Genomic DNA, 25,714 nt, shown 5'->3' with positions numbered 1-25,714 from the left:
CAGCAGGTTCTATCATCTTTATAAGAGTTCTGACACATTCATTTCAGCTCATAAGTCTATTAAACCAGGAAATGTGTTTTTAATGTGCTTTGGGGAAACAGAGCAGCCAAGTGGCTTGGGTAGCACCAGCCCCTGTTAGGATATTCCTGCCAGGCGTTTATTACCCAGAGATTTGGGGGCTGCTGCCAAAGCCTGGCAATCTGGGCTCTTTCCTTATCATTTTGTTTTGTTTTTCAGATGTTATTTTTGTTTTTGCAGAAGCTCCTTAAGCCGGAGAAGCACAGGTGGCACTTTGGTTTCAGGTACTTAAGATCACAGTTGTTTACTTTTCGTTCATTTTGCCTGTTACGGAAAGTGCCTTAAGGAGGCCTGGAAGCTGGCTTAGAGCCTGTGAAAAGGGGAGGAATCTGCTGCCATTTACGGAGATGGGCAACCTCAGAGAAAGAATGGGCTGATGGGAAAGGTGAGGAATTAGGGTTTGAACCTGTAGGATCAAAAGCAGCAACTCTAGCATCTGGGATGGGCTCGGTGCAGTCCTGCCTTAAATAAAAGGGTTCACGATAAGCCCCATTCTGCCTGGGCTGTCTTTGTCAACGTGCACGGCCTGTTCAACCTCCCATGTCCTCTTTGGGCTGTGTGCGTTCTAGTATTTTGGTCTGCTTTGTTCTCTCCAGTACATTTCCCTTCCTGGGACCAGAGAAGGAACACAGCTCCAAGTAATTTGAAACGAAGTCAGTGGTCTCAATGAAACACAGTTTTGAGGGTCATAGCATTTTGGAGCTGGAGACGTCAAGGGCTGTGTCAGCGACTCGCAGTTGGTTATCCCACGTAGCACTCTCTCTGCTCCTGGGTTAACCCAAACTCATCATCAGCTGGCAGGGGAGGCAGCAGACGCATTCGGTGAGGATGGCAGAAGGGGATGCAGAAGATGTCTCTTGCAACTCAGATGTGGTGGACCAGAAGTGTCTGCTCTCTTCCCTAGCAGGCCAGGCTCACGTGGTGACTCCTCCGCAGGCCTCGGCAAGATTTGCTCAGGTCAATCGTAGTCAGCATTGATTGTGCTCTTTCCAGCAAGGAAGCTCCTGTCGTTACACATAAAAACAATTAGGAGACGTGTGCCTTCAAGGAGATTCAAATTTTCTTGGGGAAACAAACAGGCCATTTTATATATTTTAATGTAACATATGTAAACCTCTAACTATGTCACAAGTAGGTCTTGGATATGTCCTTGCTTGTTCCCACACAAAGCCCTCTATTTTGAGTTCTTCTTGGATAAGGAGTGAAGTAGTTTGAGGTTCTGTTGTTTTTGTTGTTGTTGTTTTTTAATATGGATATTCAATTGTTGCAGCACCCTGTATTGAAAAGACTGACCTTTCTCTATTGACTTGCCTTGGTGCTTTTGTAAAAAATTAATTGACTGTATTTGTGTGGGTCAGTTTTTGGATTCTCCAGTTGGCTTCATTGGTTTATGTATGTATCCTTTCACCAAGATCACACTCTCTTAATTATGATAGCTTTATCGTTAAGTCTTGAAATCAGATATTATGTGTTCTCCCACTTTATTCTTTTAAACAATTATTTTGGTTGTTCTAGTTTCTTTGCCTTTATATACAAATTTTAGAATCAGCTTGTTAAAATCTATAAAAAAATTCGGATGGGCTTTTGGTTGGGTGGCACTGAATCTCTAAATCAGTGTGGGGAAAACTGACATCTTAATAATATCGAGTCCTCCGTTTCATGAACATGGTATACCTCTTTAAGTCATCTTAGATTTCTTTTATTAGTGTTTTGTGGTTTTCGGCATGTATATCTTACACATATTTGGTTAGATTTATACCTAAGTATTTCCTTTTATGGTGCTATTATAAGTGATACTGTATTTTAAATTTTGATTTCTAATTATTCATTGCTAGTATACAGAAATATAAGTAATTTTTATGTGTTAGTCTTGTATCCTGCAACCTTGCTGAACTGATTTATTAGTTCTAAGAGTTTTTGGTAAATTCCTTGGGATTTTCTGTGTCATGTTTGTGAATAGTAACAGTTTTATTTCCACCTTCCAATCTGTATGCCGTTTATTTCTTTTTCTTGCCTTATTGCACTAACTAAGACTTCTAGAGTGATGTTGAATAGGAGTGGTGAGAACAGACATTTTTGCCTTATTCTTGATCTTAAGGAAAAAGCATTCAGTCTTTCGCCATTAAATACGATGTTACCTATAGATTTATGGTAGATGAAAGGCATAGGTATTCAAAAAGCTACCAATTTCTTGAAAGATGTCACAGTATAGAAATGGTGCAGAGCTGGAGTGGGCCAGAGACTACGTTGTACATTGAGACTGGGTTTGGATTCTGACTCAACGCCTTAGCAGCTGCTAGGCCTTGGGCAGCCACCCTACTCTGCCTCTCCCTCAGTTTCTGTATCTAAAATGAGGGTAAGAGTAATTACCTCCTGCAGTTACTGCAAATATAGGCTAAGTGAATGCATGTAAAATGCTTACCATAGTGCTTAGTGTGTTGCATGCCCTCGGTGAATAGTAGTCCTTGTTATTCTATCTGGACAGTAAATGGCTGCCCATATTGAAAAATACAGAGGGCTTTTGGGTTGGGATATGGATTCTCCAGTCACGGAGCCATTCAGGTCCCCGATGCTCTCAGCGAGCTCAGACAGATGTACAGAAGTTCCAGTTGGACCAACTCAGGGATGGAGTAACCACACTGGCACAGAACAGATTGTCCCGAAGCTGGACGAGGAGGTTTCTCAGAGGAAAAGGAATTAAAGAAGCATAGATGTGTGGTTTAGGGATAATGTACCATGCGATAGATTTGAAAAATTATAGAGTTAGGGGATACAGAGAGAAGGTCCGTGTGTGTGGTGAAGAGCACGGGGTAATAGGGTCAGAATATGTGGGCTAATAACATGGGCTCAGGAACCATGAATGGACTGAGCTCCCCATCGCTGGAAGGATTCAAGTACAGGCTAGGTGACCAGTGGTCAGAGAAGTTAGAGGGACTTCCTGTGCACCGTGAAAGTTTGAGATGAGTAACTTGCTGAGACCCCCTTCCTGCTCCTTAGTTCCTTACCCATGTGCCTACCAAGAATACCTGGGAGGCCTCCTCTGTCCACCTGGCCTGTAGGGGAAGGGCTCATGTGACCTGAATTTCTGGGCAGCGGGTTCTGGTCTTGGAGTTTGAGAGTCGGAGCTTGGGCACAGGCTTCCAGGCACAGTCTCAGGTGAGTAGCACTGGCAGGTGTGGTCATCACACCAGGGACCGCAAGTGTCTTCTCTGGGCTTAGTTACATGGCCTGTGCTTTCGGCAAGCTGTCGCCATGGTAACCATACCCCTTGTTTCCTCAGTCCACCAGCACTTCTTGGCTTGGTTAAGAAGATGTCTCCCTTTGTCTGGTTTCATCTCATCTCCTGCCTCAGTCTCTCCATCTCTCCTGGTCTCTATCACTCCCCTCTTTGTGTCTCGCTCTCTGTACCTCTCTTTTTGTACCCTCATCCTCTTCTTCTGCTCTCTCAGGTGATCTGCCTCCCCTCCGTCCTTCCTCTGTACCTGAGGCTGGGGTGAATCTCCCGCCTCCCCCTCGCTCTCTGTATGGACAGTCCTTGGAGAATTCCCTCGGGCTCTGTTGGTCCCCTAGTGCCAATTGCAGCCCCGGCACAGCAGTTCCTGCAGGGTACAGTAACTGGAAAAGTTCTTCAGAGGCACTTTGTTCCCTCTGTGTCTAGACATCCACGCGGGCAGATTCCACCCAGGGCCCCTCGCTCTTGCTGGAAAATCAGATCTGGGTGACGTTCTCCTTCAGTTTTTTTTGTTGGGTTGGCTTCACAGAGTGGACGCCCATTAGCCTGCAGTGCTAATTAAGCTCGTCCAAGCGATCTGTTGTTAGGGTCCCCGTCATCCGTCTGGGGTGGAGCCCTGTGAAAAGTCTAGACGCAGTGAGATTCATTATGGAGAAAGCTTCTCCTGGAAGGCATCCTTCTTAGTGTCTCAGGGACAATCCTTCAGCCCGCCCGCCATCCAGCCCTACGTAATCGAGGTATTAACTAACCACTCAGTGTCAAATGGTACCTGCTTCTTGTAAGGGTACCATAGCCAGGGGAGAAAGAGGATTTGCCGTATGCATTTTCTTTTTTGCAGGGTCTTATGTCCCAACACTACTCAACCTGAGGGGTCTAATTGTACTGCTCTTCTCCCCCTCGCTTCTCCTTCCTGCCTGGGCCTGGAAAAGAGCAGCAGGGCTGGCATCTGACAGGGTCCTATTATCTGGCCAAGACCTCAGAGCCTGTGTTTACGAGTGATCGGATTAAGCCGCCCTGTGGCTCAGCCAATTTCCAGGATTGGGCGAGCAGAGTGCAAATTTTGCAGGCGGATTACTTAGCCTCAAAGGGAGGGGACAGGAAAGGCTACAACTGGAATGAAATGGAAACAGCTCTCCCAGAACTAATGAGCTGCTCCTGCCTTCCCCGCCGGCCTGCTGTCGGGAAGTCGTGAGCTCCAGGAGCTTGTTTAAAATTCTGAATGCGGAAGGCTGCATGAAGGCCAGTTTTGATCATCCATCTCGACTGGCAGAGTAGGACGTTTTGGCTCAACCTGTGTTCTGAAAGTCTGATTAGGCGAGCTCTTGCCTAGGGCTGCAGAAGCTGTCATCCCTGCCTTTCTCTTCGTTTCCTCCCACCTTGCTCCCCCATCTCAGTTATGTGTGCGAAGTCAGGGGCATTTCAGTGTGCATCTCACTGGGTACGTGCAGGTAGGCAGGTACCTTGCTTTTCTCCGGAGGGGACTCTTTAGCACCGTACATTAAACACAAAAATGTGTCTTATTTTCTAAGCATAGTGTCTTCTTTGAACCAGTTGGCAATTACTGTCTTTATCTATAGGGTGCTTAATAGAAATGAAATCCACGGTTCCCAAGGGCTCAAAGGCCCCTGGGACACTACCAGCGGGGTTGGGGGAAGGCAGTTATCAGCTATGACTAGCAAAGGGCCTTGATTCCTATTTCCCTCCCCTTGAGAAATAGAGGTGCAGCTTTAAACTTAAAATATGACATTTCAGTATTCAAAGCATTTTAAATTCAGTAGAAATGTTGGCTCAAAATCAGGTCCTCTGAGGTTGTGTGATGGCTGCTTCGTTGCTCTGAAGTGGCCACTAACCTCCTCCTTAACTGGGCCTTCACATGATGACCCTCCATCCTCAGAACGTCTGCCTTGACCGTTTTGTGGGAAGGAGACCATCCGAGCACCTGATGAAAAGCACAGACTGTTAGGTTATTGGCATTTGGGGTGGGACAGTTCTCGAGGTACAGTGACATTGCGTGTTGCTTAGCAGCCCTGGTCCGCAGCCACGAAATGCCTGTAGTAACCCCTAGTCCATGTGACAGTGGGGCCACAGTGTCCCAGACATTTCCCAAAGCCCCCTGGAGGGCTGTCCACAAGGGAGCAGATATGATACGGCAGGTTGGGTGTTGCACAAGGATCCCAGACCCAAGGAGTTTGAATTCCAGCCTCGCTTCTGCTTGTGGCGTGGACAGCCTGGGGCCAGGCTGCAGCTGCTCAGAGGAACGGGCACCTTTGGAATGTGCAGTGAGTGCTGTCTGGGCTCACTGCCACCCTGCTGTTGCCCCTGGCCGAGAACCATTGTCGGCGACCCTCTCCATGGAGAAAGGCACCAGTGTGGGTTCACACACATTCTATGTTCGATTTCCAAGTGCTTCTTGACTGGCCCAGCCCTGTGCCTGCCACACAGCGGCAGCTAAGGACACGTCTATTCACCGAGTGAACTAAGTAAAGCCCAGTGGTGGTTCTGTCGGGGGGTCCAAAGGCCCTCGGGGAGCTCCTGCCTGCTCCCCACATGCATGGGCCTCCCTTTGTTCGCGTCACCTCCATCTTGAAGGATTCTCATGCTGGTACTAACACCTGGGGTACAGGTAGTGGGAGGCCGTGGGGCAGCTGGGCTTGTTTCGGCCATGAGACTGAACGGGCACCGAGGGGAAGCAGAAGAGCGAGAGAACATCAGCAGTTAGGGCACCGAGTCCCTGGAAGCTCGGTTGTTGGTCCTTCAAAGCCCGACCCTGGACTTCTTGGTTGTAAGATTCTGAGTCTGTACATTCCCCCGCCCACTGCCCTATCTGTCTTCTCTTTTCTTTTACTCACTCTCATCTCTCATCTCTTAATGTGACGTTTTGGAGTTGTGTTCTGTGCTAAGAGCTTGAACGAAGAATTCCTGCTGTCCCTTTGCTTCCTTATTGCTGGCCAGGTTTCCGATGGGATGTGATCAGGCTTGGTGCTGCCGAGATTCACCGGTTTCTTTTGCTTTCGCACAGAATGTTCATGTTCTGTTTTTTGTTTAATAGTTCATTCCTTCATTCGCACTTCATCGAGCCAACTGCTCTACTTGGCTGAGTCTGATCAGTGAACTTGGTCGCTACCTTCAAAGACCGTGGGAGAGGCAGACGCATAAAACAAACCATGCCCCAGTAATTACAACTAATCGTGCTGCGACTTTGATGCTTGATTTCTTTTATAGTCTGCAGAGGGTGGTTACCGTTTCTAGAAAAGAAGCCAGTCATTAGGCCTGGGATCCTCTTCTCTGAAGGAATTTTATCCTTTCTGGACCACGGAGTGTAATTTGAGCACGTCAAATTCAACCTCGTTAGACTCTAATGGTTTCTTTCCCTATTAGCCCATGTTCTCCGGACTAAGGTATATGGATCGGGGATATTGCAAGCGCTCTCTTTTCATTGCTGTTCTCTGTGTGTGTACAGAGGGAGTGGGAGTTCTCCAGTGCATTCATGCACGTGTGTGTGTGTGTGTGTGTGTGTGTGTACTGACATACTTCTTCCCAGTAGAACTGAATGTTCTTGCATGTAAGAAATGAAATTGCCTACTGAGTTCACAGACTATTTGACCCAATGCACTTTTCCTGCTGAAATCTGACAGGAAAATGAAAGGTACGGGAAGCACACGTTAGTGACACGCCTGTGGAGAAGGAAGCGTGACTGAAACGTGGAGCTGGCGTTGCCATCGGTCCTTGCCAGTGAACGCTCACTCATGAAATATGCAGGCTCTCCCACGTAAGCCTTAAAATCACCAGAATATTTTTTAAAACGGAAACAGTGCTCCGGAAACTCATGGGCTTGCCTTCCATCCTATTAGTATCGGTAAGAACCTTTTTAGAATGTGTGTCGAGATGTGCGTACTTAAGAGCATGGCGTCAGGCGTGGAAGTGCTTCTGTGAACATGGGTTCAAACCCAGGTTGGCACAGCAGAAATTGTCCGCAGGATGCATTTTTATCCACAGCTCTGTGTTTGGCGCTGTTCAAACCAGGGTAAATGGTCTCTTCCGTCCAGCAACTAACTCTTGTGCTGGGTGATACGTGGCACTGATTTGCTACCAGAAGACTTTTAGTCTGCTCTCCACTCCCGCCTGATTCCTAGGTGTCCCCTGGGGAGCTGGGTCAGGAGCCAAAAAAGCCACTAGGGCCTACCGTGCCCCTGAGCTTCCTTCCGAGGTGCTCGATAATCCCTTTTTGGGTCAAAAATAGTAACTGTTTAAAAAGTAGTAGAACTGATATGCGAACAAACACTGCAGAGCTCATCTGGACAAATCCATCAGTTCCCTGAAAGTGGCCACATCCCAAGGCATTACTCGAAAGACTGTTTGGAAGCCTCTTAGGAGGCTCTTTAGGGTTGATTTACAATCCACTTTAAAAAAAAACCCAAAGCAGTCTTATTTTCTTGTGGCTGGGCGTCGTTTTCGTAACATCAACATTCTCGAAACCACCTCCCCCCACAACATTCAAAATAATATTTCCAAAGCCACAGGGGCCTCCACTCATTTGTCCCTGCTGCTCCCCAGTAGGAGGGACGGGGCTTTCCAAGGGTCACCCATTCCCTGGTGCTGTGTTTTTAGGACATTTTCTCACATCTGTTTGACTTTTGTGGCTTTAGCTGGCTGGCCTTCTCCTTGGCTCTGGAGCCACTGAGGTTGGGTACGAGGGCACGATAAGAATGCAGTGAGAAGAGAGATGAGAACACACTTCAGATACAACTTGTTGTCCAGAGCGTGACTGGTTAAAAGGAAAAAAACCGTGGTTTGAATTTTTGTTTTCGTTGTTTCATTAAGTTTCACTGTTAGATGACTCACAATCATGATGGCATTTACTCAAACTTTGTGCTCCCAGGCTCCTTCCCAGCAAGCTGTGATTTAAAGGCCTGAGGGCTCACATGGGACTCCAGGCGTATTCCTTACATTAAATTGTGTGCTGCCAAGAGTTTTGACACTGACTTTATTTGTCTGAGCTAATAGGCTGGATGAGTCAGCTTTGCCTTATACCAGGTACCTCTCAAATCTCAGGGGCTTACAACCACACAGCTTGATTTTGCTTTCAAGTTACATGCAGGCTGCAGGTTGGCTATGTCTCTACTCCATGTGTCTTCTTCTGGGTCCCAGGCTGAAGAAACAGTCCCCGTAAGGATATACCTGTGGCATGGTGGAGGAGAAGCGGAAGAGGCCTGGTGGAAACGAGTGATGCTATTTTGAGAATTCTGCTTGAATACAGTCTGTTCATAGCCACACGCATTCTGTTGCCCAACAGATCGTATGACCACTGCTGACAATCCGCAGGGGAATGTTGTTGCCCTCTAGGTAGACACTGCATGCCCAGGTGGGGATGTAAAAATTGTCTATAGGGAAGGGGAGCATGAATTATTGTGAGTACAGTACAGTCTGCTAATCTTCCCTCTTCGTCACAAATAGTCACTTCTGTACACAAAATAAATTCACTTCTGACCCAAGGGAAGATCCCTCACCATTCTCATCCAACCCTGGAATCAGGTCTAAGTTTTAGGATCTCATGATAGGCTGTTCATCAGGTCTGGATTTCGTTGCTCTTGATCTGGAGACCTGTGAACTAAAACCTGTCACCTGTCCTACACATCCAACATGATGGAGCGAGAGTAGGATAGCCCCGGTAGACACTTTGCCACTTGGAAAGAGGAAGAGGGGCAGCCACATAACCATCACTGGTACGTATCAGTTCTGAAATCCCACTGGACAGACTTCTGAGGGCCCCTTCCCTGGGTGCAGGGAGTGCTCCTTGAGTGGGTCTGGAGGGGTCTGGCTTCTCACTGGGGGAGATCGTTCCTGGTGATCCACATCTGAGCAAGTGTCAGAGCATATGCCTTCCATGGGGGCTCAGTGTGGCTTTCTCAGCCTGCTTCCTGCCTGTAGAAATTTAGGACCCCTAAAGCTGTTGTAGATCTCCAGGCTGGTGTCTCTTTTGGTGATGTAACTCGTTCTGAACCGTTATCAGTTGTTATTTCCATTTGATTTCAGTTATTCCATCGGCCAATAGCCATACTCACCTTTCTCTCTGAGCTAATTCTTTTCCAGACACACAGCTCTCTCTTTCTCCATTTAATTATAGGCACTTTGAGCTTATCAGGTTTCTGTAAGACCAGGCCACTAATCACTTTTCCTATAGCCATCCAGCTAAAAGGATTTACCAGGGGTGGAGTGGGGTTTTATTTTAATCCGTTTAGAGATCTTAACATGCCCTTGGGTTTGTGTGTGTCCTGAGGCTGGGTCTGAATCATCTTTCCTGCAGAGAGCATTTTTTTTCTTTATTGATAAGAGATGAGAAACAGTTGTAGCTTCCAACCTATTAAGTTCTAAATTTTCTAGATTTTCTTCCCCCGCCCCCCCCCCCACCCCTTAAACCCTACTGGAAAACCAGCTGATTCTTTTCTGAGCTCCCCTGCCCTTTTTTTTTGTAGTACGTACTTTGTCAAACGCACCTAATAATAGCTTGTCATATCAGTAGTGTTCTGTTTTGTGATTTTTTCACCGAAAGCCATATGTCTATTGGCTGTCCCATCTGCCTTTTCAGTTATCACAGGGGACAATTTTCTCAAAAGTGTTGCCACTGTCCAATAAGGGTCATTATTTTCCTATCCTCATAGCCATTCTCTCATCGTGCACTTTCCTGCCCCAAACGGAATGCGTCATATCTCAGGTTTTGCTGTTAGGTCACACCCCACTTCTGGTACTAGTTTTTGTAATTCTCAGCTTTGCTGGAGCAGCACACACTTCTCCATCTCAGTGTCTCGTAGCATCTGGAGGCTGCAGGTGGACTGTGGTTCTGCTCTACACGAATTCCTATTCTGAGACTCGGGGGAGGGGCAGTGCCAATGGTCATACCTGTCCTTGGCACCTCCCACACCTTCTGCTTGGATGTTGGGTACTTCACATCTACTCCTGCCCCATTGTCCCAAGCAACTCACATGTCCAACCCTGATGTGGGGCAGGTGGGGGGGGGTGTAGGCGGCCTATATAGCCCCGCGAACCACGTGGCTCTCAGCGAAGGGGAGCATTGAGGAATGGTGGGGAAAAAAATTACAGTCGCCCGCCTGTGGTAGATACAAAATGAAAGGGAGGAGCCGAATGTTGATACCAGAGCTACGGAGAAAGTCACACGCATGTCACCAAACAGCAAAATTTGAGAGGGTGCGGGGGATTAATGTGTTCTTGGAGAGATTTCGTTCAGGTTACCTCCCAGGTGCTGGTATTACTGAGTTCCTAAAAACTCCTTAGGGGAGCGACAGCACACCCTGTTTGAGAAGACACACAATGTGATGAGTATTTCTTGTCAAAACCTCTGTCTCCTCCGCTTCTGCAGGATGTACGTACACAGGTGCTCACACAACCTTCCAAGACTTTCTTTGGTGAATTAATTTTTTAAGGAGGGCCCCGCTCACAGTGGCCCATGCGGGGATCGAACTGGCAACCTTGGTGTTATTAGCTCCACTCTTTAACCGGCTGAGCTAACCGGCCACCCCATCTGTGGTTAATTCTTTGATACTAGGGACATGTTTTAAGGTTGACAAGGAAGCACGCACCTTTTGTTTCTAAATCCCACTTTTGACACAGAGCGCTGTCTGTTCTGGGTCATTAAGTTCCACTTCATAGTTTTTTATTGAAGTGAGAGAGGCTAGAGCGTTGCTGGAAGAGCAGATGCTGCTTAGAATAGCAAGTGGGGACAGTGCTCTGGGCATGTGGAAGTTTGTTTGAAGCATTGCTTCTGGTACAAGCTGGGGGCTTCCACGACGATTCCACACCCAGCGCTTCTCTGTGTGTCCTCATGCAGCTACCTGATGGTGGGAAGTTCTTGTCTGGCACTTGGTTATAAGAGCTGCAGAAGTGGGAGCCATGTCTGCGTTGGGAGGTGGTATGCTGATGTGGGAAGCTTTCGGACAGACCTCAGTTTGAATTCCCTTTGAAATTCTGGCTGTGTCCTCTGATAGGATACCGATGATAATACTTATCGCACCGGGATTCAGGTCAAATAGGTAAAGGGACTAGCACAGTGCTTGACATACACTGCGGTTTATAGATTCTAAGACTCACTCAGTTTTACATTTCTGACATTTCTGAAATTCGTATTTGTCTCATCACCAGTGGCATGTTATAGTGAAATTGATATACTACGTACGTAAAACAAAAGTGTGTCTTAAAGTTGTTATGTCTTAACGTTTGGTGAAATATGGTAATATGCACATAGATGGGTGTTTGATGGAACTAAAACGAATTACAGAAAACATTCTAGTATAAGTTAGTGTTTCTCTAAGTTTTTGGTCAAGGGTCACTTTGAGAAGCGATGGATCTTTTCCCAGACATAGTCCCACAAAATTCTGCACATGATTTCAGGGATTCATGGAATGCCCTGAAATCTCTTCCCTAGACCCACCCCTTTAGGAGAAGTATGGATCGCGTGTATTATTATTATTATCATTACTTTATATTTTCCCTTTTCTTCCTTTCCACTCTGATTTGCTCTCTGAGTTATATTTAAGTTGTAACTGTTTTCATCTTTCCATTTTTAAGGGCATGTAATAGCCTTCCTATGACGAGTGTTTGCCGTTTTAGTTTTATTCACCTGTCCTTGCCCTCCCCCCGATTCTGACTCAATGTCACCAGTGAATTCCCGCTGAGGAATAACGCTAGCCTTCAGTGGCTGACTGCCCCAAGTCTAGCATTAGCAACATGTTTTCACGATGTACAGCTCTATAGTTGTTAGTCCAGGCAGGGAGAGGGAAGAGTATGCTTGGGTTGTGTTCTTACCTTCTCCATTTCATGGACAAATTCTTCTTGTGCCACCTGGATGTTCTAGGCGCTGGGAAATACGATAGTAACCAGGACAAACAAACAAACCCAACGATAAAAACAACACAGAGAGCTGACATTCTAGTGGAGGAGACAGATACTGAGTTACACAGGAGTGAAATACATTATATATTAGATGGTGTTGACTGTTAAAGAAGAGAGAAAGAAAGTAGGAGAGGGGCTAGGAAGTGTATGTGTGGATGGGATGTGACACATTCAGGTGGTCTGGTTTGGGATACCTGAGAGGTGACATGGACGTAAATCCCTCGAGGACGTGAGGGATCAAACCATGACACTATCTGGGGGAGAAGAGCTTTCCAGGGAGAAGGGATGGCAGATGCAAAGGCCTTGAGATGGGGACACACCTGGCACCTTCAAAGAAGAGCAGAGGGAGGTGTGCTCCACGCAGAGAGGAGCAGGAGCTAAGAGGTGAGAAATGAAGTGAGGGCCCCCTAAGTCGTAGTTAGACGTTGACTTTTGTGCTGAGGGATCCAACAAGCCACTGAGGGGTTTGATCATAGTCTGACTTAGGATTCAACAGGACTATCCTGGCTGTCGTGTTTGCTCTCATTCTGGTGTGCTTCTCCTGCTATAGTCACACCGATTTATGTCTAAAAAGGTTCCAGCACTGTTTGGTAGGCAGAGCAATCGTAAATACGTTTATAAAATGTTTACCACGATACCTTTTGAAAATTGCCACACAGGCCAAATTTATTACCTGTACTGAAATAGAGAATAACCCAAATTCTAGCTTGCCCGTTTCTCCCAAGCGTCACTCAGTACAGTGAGAATCTGCAGCAACAACAAGCGTTTGAAGAGGTCCTTGAAATTCGTTGCAGTCAGATTTGTCTTCGTCAATAGAGCTCTCGGAAAATGGGTTTCAACCAGGTCTTGCATTCCCAGCAAGGCACAGAGGTAAACCGAGGGTCACAGACACCCCTTGAGTCTGCACTGTCCAGTCTCCCTTGAAGCTCGGTCTCCACCCCAAAGGGAGTCCTCAAGGTCAGAGGGCTCTGAACTTCTCTCCCTTTGGGTTGTCAGTTGCTGACTTTCTCCTCATTTCTGGAAGGAAGATCCACTTCTGGGCTCCCTGTGCTCCGTGTGTGTCATCCAAAGCTTCTCCAGGCTGTCCATCAATGTTGCTGTGCACTGTAAGCCTCTCTCGCTCTCTCTCTCTCTCTGTCTCTGTCTCTGTCTCTGTCTCAATCTCTCTCTATATCTTATGATCATGGTAAAGTGCTTTGGTTATTTCTGTTTTTTTTCCCCAGTGATTTTTGGGGTTTAACCAGGAAGTAGGGAAGAGAGTGCTAAGCCTTGTGCATCCTTAGTTGGTGGATTGTGGGAAATGTCAGGGCTCACCTGGCCCCGCCTGGTGGCTTTCTGTGTCATGCAGTGGCTGAGAGGCCTCCCAGTGGGGATGTGGAGCTGCCCTCCCCTTTGAGCATCATCTTACCAAGGGTAGGGGGACCACTTCCTGTCTGGGCCCTGAGGTTAAGGAGGGCAGCCCTGAGCAAATAATGACGTTTATACGCGTCCCCTTCCTTTCTCGACCCTTTCCAACTTCCTCATACCCCTCTCTAATTTGTGAACATTCTAAGAAGTGTACAGTTCCACCACAGGATTAATTAAATAGAAGTCTTTGTGTGTGTGTGGAGCAGGTGTGTATTCCTAGCTTAAGCTGTGTCTGCCAGTGGGATGCAACCCTGTCTGGGCACATTTGATAAATTGATCAGGTGGGTTTGACATGAATCGAGGTGTGGGAAGGATGGGGGTGCCTCCTGGGAAAGTTCACGTTCCGTGAAGAGAAGCCAGGCACACAGTGGGCGCAGGAAGACAGCGTCAGTGGCCAGGGGAAGGCTGGGGTCCATCCTTTGAACTTGGCCCCTGGTCTAATTCCAACTGTTGGCTTCCTGCTCGAGTACTTAAGAAAGAGGGGCAAGAGAGAAGGGTATGTGACATGGAAGTGACATCCTGGAGAAGAGGCAGCCGTGCCCAGCTAAGCTGCTGCTGTGGTGACAGCTGGCCCTGGGTGCCTCCAATCTAGGGCCCAGAGGAGGAGACTAGGGAAGAACAGGAGGGTGGAACCCTGGCTGCCTGCAAAGCAGTGGGACCTTGCTGGAGTTCCTGGCAGTGGCCTGGGGACTCTGAGAAATACCTGTAGGAGTCCGGAGGCCTGACTTAGCCAGTGTGACAAGACTTAGTGACATACTCGTATGGTTATATTTACGCTTATGGTGATGAAATAGTGTTTTAAGGTCTCCCCCCCCCGTGTTTGTATGTGTGCACATATTTGTGTGCATGTGTACGCATGTGCGTGTGTGTGCGTGTGTGTGTGTGTATGCATTCCACGACTGTGAGTGCAGCTTAAAACATTTCATGTCTTGGAGATTAAATGTAATAGTGGAATTAGTGGAACATTCAAATGCAGCTAACTCCAGGGCTTGTGCACTGACTGAGCAGAAATTCCCATTGTTCCAGAAGGTGGAGTGGCTCCCACTCACGCTCCCCTTTTGAAAAACAAAAGGCCCCATCTCCTTTGTGTACGGGAGTGTTCCTGGTAAATCCAGACGTTATGACATGTGCCTCTGTCGACTGCACTAGACTTCGGCATATGGTTGTGTGGGTGTAGGTGGCTGGTTTATGTTTGCACAGACAGAATGTAGACGTTTCTTAAAAATGCCTACTTAGCAGACTTAAAAAAAATGAATTCAGTGACATTTTAGTTAAAACAGTCACAAAGGTGTGAATGCGGGAGCCGCTGTGGTGCGAGTTGTTCTAGGCTGATGCTGTGGGGCCATCTGGGTCCCTGGTATGTGGCTTCTTGTCGCCTTGACTCGGTTTTTGCCCACTGCCAGGATTAACAAGGTGCTAGCATGGGAGTTAAGTGTGTGGTGCCCTGGAACCTGGGGGATGGCTGGGAAAAGGCTAATTTGGGGTGGGGTGAGGAGTGGGGTGTATCATTTGTACGCATGAGATTTTAATTGATGGAGGTGACTGAGGGGTACCACGCAGAAGCCAGTGCCATGGAAAGAATTTAATATTCATATTTCCCACGAGGAGGGGCCACGCCAGGCCATGCAGGACCACAGGGAAAGCATCAGGCTGACCAGGGGCAGAGGACACGAGTGAGGGAATAGCCCAGGCCAGAGCTTTTATTGGGGTTTCCATGGGAAAGGCAAGCAGGCCAGGGTGTGCAGTTTAGGGTTGGCTATTTGAATAATTGCAGCGGGCTTTGGGCTGTAGGAACTGTTCCTAGCGGTCTGGTACATGGCTCAGTGGTGATTCAGCGGGGGGGGGGGGGGGGTACTGGCTTGGTGAGGGAGCGTTTGATTAAGGCGATAGTTGGCCTGCATATAAGAGGCGTTCTCCCAGCTAAGTTGTTTACTCTCTAGGAATTAGCTCGTCCTGGAGAGGCAGTCTCTCCCTGGGTCTGTGAGGCCCCCAAAATGTTAAAACATAAGGTGCAGAAACAATATATATATAATACATGGGGAGGGGCTGACAACAGGATGCTAAGATTGAGTGCTACCGAGACAACCTGGGAAGATCAGGTTAGGACTGCAAAACATCCACAAATAAAGAGAAAAAATCCATTGTTCCCACTTAAAAAGAAGCTAATCCAACTGTGCCACTAAAACACTAGGAGAATGACTTGAATGGCAAACAAAACCAACCAAACAACCAAACAACCAAAACACCCACCATGAACAAAAGGCTCAGCTATTCAGACTTTTGTATATGGATTTCTTTGTCTTTTATGACTGCATATTTCAACTTTCCAATGCTGATATTCAGACTCTGACATTTAACATTTTCCCTTGTCGGTTGGAACTAGAAACAGTTGGAGAATATGGTCTGGAAGATGATTGTGATGTATGTAGACTGAGGTTTTTCCTACCTGATCCCTTGGTTCTCTAAGCAGAGAAGTGTCTTGGTTGCTGGGGAGCAGGCACCTAACCCCGTGATGCTCCAGGTGTTCTCCATGTCAAGTTCATGGTCTCTAACGGAGGACGAGCCTTGGGTGAAAGTTCCCGGACCTTTACCACACACCAGATGTGCTCTGCTCCCTCGCTGTTTCCCATGGCGACTAGTCCAGATCTTTACCTTTCTCCCCACACCCTGCCTTGTCCTTTTGACTTTTCATTCGCCACCGATGATGTCACCTCCTAGTTCATGGAGCAAATTGAGCCTCCCAGGAGGAGACTCCAGTAACTTCCTTCCCTCTTGCCAAAAAAATGTTCCTTGATTTTGAACTTCTTTGCTTCCTTTCTTCCTTTCAGAGGAAGTCAGGGCCCTGCTCTTGTCCAGATTTTCTCCAGCTGTGCTCTCGATGTCTTCGGGGAGCTTGTCTGAACAGTTAGCTTTCCCTTCCCTGCCTTTGGGACAGTGTCCTCTGCCTTGGTTTCTTCACTTGCCTATAAAGATGCTCAAGGCTGTCCATTAAAAAGCTTTTTTTTTGGATGGTATGTTAGTGTCACACAGCGAATCATATATTGTCTTGGTCAGACACAACCATATTGTTTAGGTTGCAAAGTGGTGAGCCCGGCCCTGGCATTGAAGGGGACGCTAAGACCTTACCTACCCCTGAAATCTCTCTCCTACGATTCCCCCCACCTTCTGCTTCCAGAAGAAAACTGTTACAATGTTCTTTATTTGAGAAAGGATGGAGGCTCCTAGGTTCCTTCCACGCACACCTATGGATTTATTAGGCCAGATGGTTAATGTCCCAGGAGGCAGAGCCTCTCCCAGGGGCCTGGCCATGGAAGCCTCAGGTTTTGGTGAGGACAGTACAGATGGGAGAAGCCCGGGGGGCCAGAGGATAGCCTGGGGTCTCGCCCGGCTGGTCCAGGAGAGCAGAACATTGACTGACGGAGGGAAGGAGGAAGGAAGAGAGAGAGAGAGAAAACAGAGGAAATGTCTACACTGCAGTGATGGCAAGGGCGAGGCCTGCTCTTGATGCCGAGGACAGTGCAGAACGCTTCAGTGCTTCCGGAGCAGATGAGAGCCAAGCTGTAGACCGGTCTCTCTCTCCTGTTATCCATGCACCTACCACGCCTGTGTATCGCTCCCTCCGCACCCCCACACACGCCCATGGTCCCTTCTTTTCCCCTTAGCACAATAACCTCCCCCTTCCTCTGTGACTGCCCCCTGCTGGTACACAGTCTGTCGCCTGGGACCTGTGTGTGGCGCTTGCAGCTGGAGAGTCTTTCAAGTTGTCGTCTCTCTCTGCAATGGGCGGAAGTGCCTGGACCCGATTATGGGAACAGAACTGGAGCACCTGAATGGAGGTGGGGTGGGGAGCGGTTGGCTCTGTTCGTTGTTTCAAGGGAGGAGGGGGAGAGAGGACAGCTATTTTAGAACGTTTGTGAGGCGGGAAGCTGCATGCCGATCTGGGTAGGAAGGAGGTCTGTCGCCATCTTTCTGACTCATTCTCTTCTGACAGTGTTTTTCCTCTACATACCTCCCAGGACCAGGGGAAATGTGAGCGGGAGAGACCCTCCGGATGAAAACAAGGGAAATACCTCTGCCTCCTTAAATGCCAGCTCTCCTTCCCCATTCTCTCCCTCTGTGAGTGGGGACTTCAGCCAGCCCGTCTCCTTCTGCTGGATGCCTGCGGCCTCTTGCACGGTGGTGGAATTCGCTGTCGGAGCTTTTCAGGCCGGAGCAGGCATTTTGATTAGGTGGCCCTGGCTGTCGGGTGCAGGAGTTGGCTCAGGGGCACTGCTGGCGGCATTTGTCTCTTGAAGGGTGGTCTGGATTTACTCTGTCATGTTTACATGGTAGGTTTCCATCCGAACATAAAGCCAGGTGGAAGAGAAATATGGTACCGTAGTGATGTGTAAAGTTTGCTGTAGAGGGCACGGATTATCTGAGCTATAACTGGATTTTGATTTTAGGCCTTTAATGAGATTTATTTAAGGAAGCTCTGCCAGTGGATATTATTCTGAGCTGTCCATTAAAGCCATGTTTCATTAAACAAGGTCTGTTTCAGATGAGTTGCCTTCTGTCGTCAGTTGCAGTCTAGAAGATTCAGTGTACTTTTTTTTTTAAAGAATTATTTTAATGGTAAAGCCTGGATAGCTAATGTTAGAAAAAAATTGATGTATCAGCATAATTTGTCTTGGGTTACCTGACTAAAAGCACACCCAGGGTGCCTTCTCTTTTTCAATTTATTTTAGTGACCTCATACCGTCCCTCCTTGCAGCCTTTCACGGTTTTCAGAGACTTTGTGCTTTGCGATCTTCAAAGGCCTTTGTGTGTTAACACATCACCCGAACGTGGCCCACCTGCTTCTTCGTCTGTTTTCTCATCTCCGTCTTTCAGTGGAATTCCATAACCCGCCGACTGACTGGAGCTGGTTTGCTTTTCTTTTTTGTTTCTGGTAGTGGTTGGTCTGGGCTGTGTCCTAGTGCCTGTCCCATAGATAGCCGTTAGACGTGCAAACAGAAACCCCATAACCGCGCAGGTCGGTACTGCCACTTGGTTCTTCACTGCTGCAGTGGCAGCAGCAGTAGCTGCTAAGTTTAAACCTTGCTGCCCAAAGTTCCCCATCGTCTCATAGCCTCATTCTTTGGCTTGGACAGTATAATCATCAGTCCCCCTTTCCTTTGAAGAAAGAAGTGGATGGAGGAATTTTCTGTATATTAAATGTGCTCCTTTGGTATAGGGAGAGAGCAGCCGTATGACAAAAGCCACCTTGAGTTCATACGTAGTGCAGGGGAAAACCAAGCACCTGTTTGATCTGCTACTGTTTCCGTCACAGCAGAGGGAGCAAACAATCTAGTACATCACCCATCGAACATACTCCTTCACATGTTTCGTTTTCACAGCTTTGTGTGAATAATGTGCAGGGTACAGCTTTCCAAACACCAACACCACAGCTCTGGGGGCTTGGACCCCCACCTCCCGGGCGGCAGGGTGCACAGTATAGCAGAGCGAGCTGCCAACACCAGGCTGCACGCTCCCTGGCTTCTTGCGCTCCCTGGAGTGGTGCTGGCGCCCATGGGAGCCAGGCCTGGTGTGTGTGGACACACGTGCTCAAAGCAGCCAGAGCTGCGAGGTGTCGGTCCACTTTTTCCTCCGGTGGGGTCTGGCCGAGCCGAACCCTGCACCCAGCTCTGGTTTCGGGTAGGAGGTTTGGATGGGGACACTGCCTCCAATGGCAGGGGTGCCATTCTCACCTGCAGTGCCCATGTCTCTGTCCTGACTTTGGAAGACTCCTTGGCCTGGCTTCTGGGCTACTTGTGGCTTAGACCTCCGGCCGACTCCCTCCCCTTCTCCTCTGCACTTCTGGACAGGGCTGATTTCCCATCTGCTTTCCTTTATCATCACTGACCTCCCTGGATCTCATCTCTTTCCCCTGTGACTTACAGGAACTTTTAGGGGTCCTCTAGCCAGACTCCTCATTCTGGCCCTTCTGGTCTGCTCTGACTGGTTGTGAGCTTCAAACAAACATTAAGTATTGAGACATTCTCACTCTTAATGAATGCTGAGTGGTGATTGCAGGGGTCGGGGTTGAGACTAGATATTAGGGCAGCACAGAAATGGTGTGTTTGCCAGGACAGGTGACAGGAGGAAGCACAGAAGCACCTGTCATGGAAAGTGACATTGAAGAGCAGATCAGACCAGTATCTGCTGGGGTCAGGTTAGGAGAAATCCGTCCCAGAGAAAGAAGAACTGAGATGACCCGGAATTGGGGGCTGTTCTGGGAAGTGTGTCTGCCAAGGTGGACGTTTGCATTTCTGCCATCGACTTCGGGAAGCTCTGTGCTACGGATGTGCACTTGCTCCCAAGATGCTCATGGTAGAGGAGGTAGCTGGAATGTTTTGCAATGCCTTTTATAAAGCGCTGTAAGTGGCCCGGAACCTAGGGATGAAATGATTTATCTGAAGACATACAAAGGGTCAACACGTGTCTATATTTAACAACAAGCACAAGTCATTTTGATTTACAGTCACGTTAGTGGCATGTGACGTGGAAAATACTGGCAGAGCTGGGACTGAGACCCTGAGCTCTGCCAGCCTTGGCACATCTGAGGGCCAGCTGGGCACTGCTTTTGTCTCTTTGTTTGTCTTGCTCTGGGCAGGTTCCTTCTCTGCAGTTCAAGGGAATCTTATTTACAGTGAAGAGAGGTGGGGCAGGAGGTGGGGAAGGGAGCTTGTTTGCATGTCCGACTGTGGTTTTGCCTCCTCTGGATGGGCAGTCCAGCGTGGCGCTTGGCCAGCGGCCCGTGGGTCCTGTCGTCCGTGTTCACAGTAGTGACAGATGGGAACAGGGAGCCGAATTCTGGGGAAAATTGGCCCCTCCAAAGCCCGCTCCAGATTTCCAGGTCGTCCCCGTAATGTCCTGGCATAAGCGTGGGAGCTCGAGAACACTGGGTGAGAAGCCAGAAGCTTGTGGTCAGCAGCACCCACCAGCTTTCTTGCTAACTCACGAGAAGCTGTGACCCAGGGTGGCACTGGTCACTGCTGCTTTCTCTGCAGTTGGTGACCTTTATTCCTAGGTTTCAACTTAAGTCATCCAAAGAATGAAGGACTGAAGACTGGCGACAAAGAATCCTTCCTTGACCAAACTTTAGTGAGTTGTAATTGAATACACTTGACCTTAGTTTGCTGAGCTCAGTTTTAGGAAAAAAATCCGGCTAAGTTGCCTTATGGAGAATTCTCCCATCGTTGATATCGCCTCACCTTGGCCTGCCTTTGGCAGGAATCCTATTAGGCCAGTTTAGCAAGAGTCCCCCTTCTTTTGATATCTAACTAAATTCCTACATCCAATGACGTCCACCAAAAAAGGATGTCTTCGCCTGGCTTTCCCCTCTCCGGGAACTGATGGCAAACATCCAATAGACACAAAACATATCTGCTTCCCTTGTCTGAAAAAGCCCTTCACCTTCTGTCATAGTTTGGGCTGCTATAACAAAATACCGTAGGCCGGGAGGCTTACAAACAACAAACATTTATTTGTCACAGTTCTGGAGGCTGGAAGTCCAAGATTCGGTGTCTGTTGAGAATCTGCTTCCTGATTTCTAGACAGCCGTCTTCTTGCTGTGTCCTCACGTGGCAGAGGGGGCCTGGGGGCTCCTTGGGGTCTCCTTCATAAAGACACCACTTCCACTCATGAGGTTGGAGCCTATTCATCTCCAAGAGACCCCACCTCCTGATAGTGTCACATTGGGGATTGGGTTTCAACATAGGAATTGTGTGGGGATACAAGCGTTCATTCTACAGCACCCTTACTCTTGGAAAATTCTTCCTAACAGTTAGCTCTTTCCATGGAGCCTTCCCCTGTCACTACTCCTTCATTATGGTCCTCCCCTCCCCGGCAGCAAGTACCAGTGCTAACTATTGGTTTATGAAGTCCCTCTCCCAGGAGGCCTGAGCTGCGTCATCTTTGTCTTGGTCCCCTGTGCCCGGCACAGGGCCTGGTATATGCTGAGTGAGCCTCCAGCATCTGTTCCCGCAGGCTCACTCGGCATATACCAGGCCCTGTGCATCCGCCAGAACGTTTCCCTGCCCTGGAGCGCACGGGCTCCCCGTCTGTACAGAGCAGGAGTGGAGAGGAAGGAGGGCAGTAGGTTCAGGGCGAGAGTGGCCGAGTTTGCAGGTCGTAGGAGGAGGCTGGGTAGCGAGACGTCCGGATCTTTTGTCTCCTTTTCCTCTAGGCAGACAAATCACTCCAGACAAATAGAAGACCAATCAAGCCCAATTACTTTGAAAAACTCCTGATTGTTTCCCTCCATTATCTTGTCTCCCCACCGCCCCCTTCAAATTTAATGGGGAAAAAAAAACACCCAAAAAATTATGAAGATAAACGATCGGGTGCCCCCAGGCTCCTGCGATCTCCAGTCCGCTAAAGACTCTGAGGCTTGGCTGCCGTTCTGTGCTGCGGGGCTGGCGCAGACCTCCAGGGGCGGCAGCGGGCCCACCAGTAAAGCCTCGAGGGACTCACGGTTGCTGGAGCCATTGCAAGTAGTCATTGCAGAGCATGAGAAGACAGTGATTATTTTTCTTGTGCCTGACAAGGGGTGTCTTAGAAACCAGGAACTATCACAGATTGGGATGTGACTTCCATTTGCCCAGCATCCGGGGCTGAGCTAGGCTTTTGTTGTGGGCAGTCCATCCGAGAAACTAGACTTGACCTAGACTCGCCCTTGCCTAGGGGTTCTGCCTGTGCCCCCCTGCTCCTGTGCACGTGGATGGGCTTTCTTAATGAACCTGTTCCTTAATCCTTTCCTAACTACGATTTATCATCTTTGACTAAGAGGAAAAGAACCAAAATAATTCTTGGTTATTTGTAAGATGAGATCCAGTCCGAAATGGCCATCGGAAGAGGAGTGCCCTGAAAAGGCCTTGGGTCTTACTGAGCGACCATCCTGGGCAGAGGGATACCCGCCAGCAGAAAGGGGTTTTTAAGCTGATACCAGGAAACTAATACCACACGTCCTGGTTTACTTCCATCAGCTAGCTGTTAAATCTGTTTCTTCTTTTACTAGTTTTCAAAGCATGGATAGTCAGTCATTCTAGCTATATACACTTGTTTTTGGCATGCTGCTGTGAGCCAGCCTTCCCTTTTCTTAGTTCATTCATTCATTCATTCATTCACCCTTCCCATGTCTTAGTTTCCTGGGGCTGCCATAACAAATTACCATGAACTTGGCTGACCAAACAACAGCGCTTTGCTCCCTCACTGTTCTGGAAGCCCTGTGTCAGCAGGCCTCCGCTCCCTGAAGGCTCACACAGCTTCCGATGGCTCTGGTCAGTCCGTGGCATTTTGGGCTTGTTCATGCATCAGTCCAGTCCCCTCCTCTCATCACATGGCCATCTCCTCTGTGTAGCTTCTCCTAAGGACCCACTCGTGGGATTTGGGGCTCCCTCTACTCCAGTATGACATCATCTTTGTTATATCTGCAAAGACCCTGTTTTCCAGTCAGGTCGCATTCTGAGGTTCTGGATGGGCATGGATTTCGGGGCGATGCTCGTCAACCAGTTATAAGTGGCATTCATCAAAAAGCCTAAAAATGTGCCAGGTGCTGTGCCATCAACTGGGATTAGTATGTTCGTGGGCAAACACAGACATGGCCCTGTCCTTCTAGAACTTGCCGTCTTGATGGGAAGACAGTGACGAAACCATCGCACATGCATCCAGTTACAAACTACAGCCTGTCTGCTGTGGTCTCCAGGTCGTCATCAGCTGTAGCTTGTCCAGGTCCCTGCTGCTTTCCTATGTCCCGATCCCGTCGCCTTTGCCGCAGCTCAAGAGGGCTGGGCTCTCGCCGCCAGCTCCTGCCTTCCACTGCAGCTCACACCTCTGTCTTGGGATCGGACCCTGAGCCATGCACTGGTCACCTTCAGGATGCAGGGGGCCTTCACCTCAGTGGAAGGAGGCCTGTGGGTGAGCAAAGCCTCCCCCTCCCTGCTGTGAGGTGTCCAGTACCTGTGACTGAAGTGCTCCATCACCCGCCATTGCAGCCCACATTGCAGTTCCGGGCGCCGAGGCCGCCTCATTGGCTTTCAGCCTTCATTCTCATATATCTGCAAGAAGAAATCTTTCTCTCCAACTTTACTTAAACCCTAGTTTTCATATTTTCAATTTGATGGATTTCTCTGCTGCTATGACCTCCTGCAACATAACCCTTCTGGAGCGCAGCGTGCTTTCTCTAATAGGCACAGACTCGTAGGGGATCATTTTGAAGCTTGGGAAAAGGGAGGTGCTGGAAGCAAGCGCCCCTCTGCACTGTCGCTAGTGGATGCGGGACTCTCTAATGGCTGCTGTTCCATAATGACTGTCCACTTTCCCAGCAGAGTGATGCAGAAACCCCTGCAGGTGTGGTTCTGCGGCTTAGAGTTGCATCAATAACTACAGATAAGGCTCTCACTAAATAATTGTCCCCAGTTACTTACTACCATTTTTTATGCCCTGGAGGGCTGCACCTGCCCTCTCACTGATCCCTTTGTCCCCACCTTTCCTTCCTACAGTGAGTTCTCTGCCCAGCCTCCAGAGTGACCCTGTAACAATGCAAATCAGAACCAAGACTGTGTCTGAACCAAGTCCGAGGACGTAACCATAGGACCTTCCCCTCTGTCCTCTGTCTCACCCTCACTGGACCTTGCAGGTCCTCAGTCATGCCTGTGCCTGCCTTCTCAGAGCCTTTGAGCTTGGGCTTTCCTCTGGCTACGCACAGCTCTGGTTCCTCCCTTAGTGACCTCTCTGTTCAGATGACTTGTCATCCCCTTGCCCTGTTCCCCTCTCCACCATGCTCACAGCAGCAGACACTCTTTTTGTGCGCGTTTCTTTGTTGCTCGTCTCCACTCCTGAGCTCGGGATTTCTCTGTTGCCACAATCCCAGCGATGAGAAAAGCGCTGTATGTTAGTGCAGGGAGGTTGTAGGGTTGAAGTAATGAAGGAGAATGACAGAGATCATCAAGTCTGTCAACCCTGGTCTTTCCAGAAGACTCCATTCTCCCCTCCTCCAATTGGGATTCAACACAAAGAATAGGGGATTTGAGAAATACAAGATTTAGATGGTTGTGATTGTTAGGGTTGAGGATGAAAAAGCCAAAACAGCATGCAGGCTCTCGCTCAGGTTGGGAGGCAGATGGAGAGGGCCTTTTCCTTTGCTCTCTCTCTGTCTCCTCCTTCTTGGGAGTAGTGGGGGGGTGGGGAGGTGGGGGAGGAGGGAGCTGGGTGGGCAGGTGCTGCCAGGGCCACAGAGCTTCCCAGTGTCTGAGCTTGGACCTGGGCAGGGCTGTTTCCGTCCAGGCGCCCTTAAACATGGCACTGCTAATGTCCGCGCAGACAGTCACCTTGTTTCCTTCTTTTCCTGTCTGGGTTTATAAAAGGCCATTAGAGTTTCCACATGAAGCCAGAGAGAGTGCAGCCCAATTACTTGGGCTGATGGGGGTGTCAGTAACGTGGCTTTTATTAAAACAGTTCTGGATGCTTGGCACACTGCTTCAGGCTGGGCACCGTGTAGTCCTTGAAATGGCACCTCCTGCCCTGACAAGAAGCCTTCTCTGCTTTCTCTGGGCAGCAGCCCCCTGAGCGCCGAGCAGCTGCTGTGGAGAAGGGTGCTGGGTCTGGTGTCGGGAGTTCTGGGCTCCTGACCTGGCCCTGCCGCTGTAGGAGAGAAAAGAAAACAGGTGGTGTGTGTGTGTGCATATATGTGTGCATGTGTGTGGACATGTGTGTACATGCATACAAGTGCACACATGTATGCATGTGTATGTGAGTATACTTCACACATGCAGTGCATGTATACATGCATGTGTATATATGCACACACGTTTGTGCATGCATGTTTGTGTCACATCACAAGTGTTCTCACACACACCTGTCCATGCATACATGTCTACAAATTCACCACACGTGAATTTGCTTATGTGTGTACACGTGTGTACATGAGTGTGCATGCATGCAAATGTGTGTACGTGTGTGTGTTCCTTCTTTGATAAGCTCAGGAGCTTTCTAGTGAAAAATCTCTGCCTCTGAGCCACTGAACCAGGTTTTCACTGTTTGTTTCACTAGGGTTCTTGGGTTTGGTTCAGG

General features: G+C 48.6%; 1 protein-coding gene and 1 pseudogene across 4 annotated transcripts in view; one reads left to right on the top strand and one right to left on the bottom strand.

Moving 5' to 3' along the window:
- Positions 1-25,714, top strand: part of SLC39A11 (solute carrier family 39 member 11) — a 359,240-nt gene that overhangs the window by 160,720 nt on the left and 172,806 nt on the right. The window lies entirely within an intron of this gene.
- Positions 18,335-25,714, bottom strand: part of LOC141568952 (receptor expression-enhancing protein 3 pseudogene) — a 31,500-nt pseudogene continuing 24,120 nt past the window's right edge.

The sequence above is a fragment of the Rhinolophus sinicus genome, linkage group LG15 (genome assembly GCF_036562045.2).
Source record: "Rhinolophus sinicus isolate RSC01 linkage group LG15, ASM3656204v1, whole genome shotgun sequence".
NCBI lineage: Eukaryota > Metazoa > Chordata > Mammalia > Chiroptera > Rhinolophidae > Rhinolophus > Rhinolophus sinicus.
The sequence above is the reverse complement of the archived record's forward strand: the minus strand, read 5'-3'. Positions and strand labels throughout refer to the sequence as shown.